Here is a 1,812-nt window from a genome sequence, read left to right on the forward strand (position 1 = left end):
AAAATGTGAAAAGTTACTTCAATGTTCAGGTTTAGAAAGCTGAAAGCCGCTTAACACAATTTGACTTAAATAATAAAAAGTAACCTGACCAATTTCAACAGAAAAATGTTCAATATTTATGTTTATTTATGCTGAACTGTATTTTTATCTCCTGTCTTTGATCGTTCACAAATCTAAATACAATTTGAATAATCCTTCAATATTGGAGGTTCTGTTGAAAATATTGTCCTTTCATTGAAGCAGATATTAGAACGGTTTCTATATTGCTTGATATTATTTGCACGTGTTTTAAGTGCGATCAAGCACAAAGTTGAATTATTTAATTATTTGCCACGGTAGCTGGTAATTTCAGTAAGGATGAAATATAAAACAACACGTCTCTTCTTTTGCAGTTCCACAGCAAATTTCTGCTTTGCTGGAAGAGCTGTGGTGCATTGCTACCTCTGCCTGTGTGGTCTACAATTTGTTTTGTTTAAAATGTATGGATGTGATCATTTAAACTACCCGGATTTAACCAATTACTTACTGGACTGCGTTGATGTGTGAATTTTTCCAGTTTAATAATTTTACAACCAACTTTAACATATCATTACAACTGCATTGTTAACAATGTGGTCAAATTAAACTTACCTCAGCAGTTTTGGAATGCCATGAGGGGTCCTCCTTAAGTGGGGAAGGCCCAGCAGAACAATTTCCATCTTTCTTTGAGTTGAGGGTTGCTTTGAGAGAGAGAGAAAAAAGAAGAAAATAAAGGATTATGTGTTTAATCCAAAAACAAAATACCACTGGGCCCTAAGCAGCAGGTTGGAATGGTTGGAGAAAAGTGTCAGATGTGATAGAAGAATTACAGCTGAAATATAAGGAAATGTGTACAAAACTGGAGTGAAATCAGCCATGTTGTTCAGCCTAGAGACAGGAAGCAGAGCTGGAGGTAGCAGAGATGAAGATGCTGAGGTTCTCTTTGGGAGTGACCAGGATGGATAAGGAATGAATACATCAGAGGAACAGCAAATTTCCTGGACATGACTCACACTTGAAGTGCCCCTTCAGATGGAGAGGAAAGGAGAAGGGAAGAATTCGGATTGGGCCGAAGTAAACTTACTTCAGAACAGCTTGCTCAGTCCAGCTAGCGTCCCAGCCGTGACCTCGTACAGGTCCAGTAGCCCTGGTAGATACTGATCCAGCCCAATGAAGATAGCAGTCTTGAGATTAACAGATGTCAGATCAGCAAATTCTACTTCAATCTGTAGAATATGGGAAATGTATCAAATCAGTTTTATAACTTTAAAAAGTCATGTTAAAACATAAAGTCATTACTTACATTTAAATGTAAACGTGCATCAGAACATACCCATGTGAATGAATTTATTTCTCCTCTGCGACACGCTGCAGGTGAATCTGGGAATAAATACAGAAGAAAACAATCATGTCAGTATTTCACATTTAACAAAAAAATGTGTTTTACTCCAATTGCTGCCAAGATACAAGCTCGATGTCGTGGAGGAAGGAGCCGTCTGACTGACCAACTAAGAAAGGAGTGCACAGACCAAAGATGAGCGCACGATAATTCAACGCCATAATTGCCGCCGTTTCCTTGCATGGTGCATTCAAAAAACAAGTATCAACATTCAACCTACAAAGTCCACTTAATTAATAGAAAGGAGGAAAAAATTAAAGTGTGCTTCCCGCTCAAAACAAGATGGAGGATCCGAACACAAACGCGTCCCATGAGTGAAGCTCACTGTGAGCCCTCATGTATTCGCTTCACAGATAATCCAAAGTTAAAATTAAAGTTATATCAGAATTCTCAAA

General features: G+C 38.0%; 1 long non-coding RNA gene across 2 annotated transcripts; it reads right to left on the bottom strand.

Moving 5' to 3' along the window:
- Positions 1-611: 611 nt before the first annotated feature.
- LOC112138889 lies at positions 612-1,806 on the bottom strand. Of its 2 annotated transcripts, none has more exons than XR_002917863.2 (3): positions 1,352-1,806; positions 1,103-1,244; positions 612-719 (listed from the first exon to the last, which is right to left on the bottom strand). It is a non-coding gene; the product is annotated as an uncharacterized LOC112138889 (long non-coding RNA). The 2 variants fall into 2 exon arrangements; XR_002917864.2 differs by having other exon boundaries at positions 1,322-1,806.
- Between the last annotated feature and the right edge of the window lie 6 nt (positions 1,807-1,812).

This window comes from Oryzias melastigma, unplaced genomic scaffold, assembly GCF_002922805.2.
Source record: "Oryzias melastigma strain HK-1 unplaced genomic scaffold, ASM292280v2 sc02160, whole genome shotgun sequence".
In the NCBI taxonomy this organism is placed as follows: domain Eukaryota; kingdom Metazoa; phylum Chordata; class Actinopteri; order Beloniformes; family Adrianichthyidae; genus Oryzias; species Oryzias melastigma.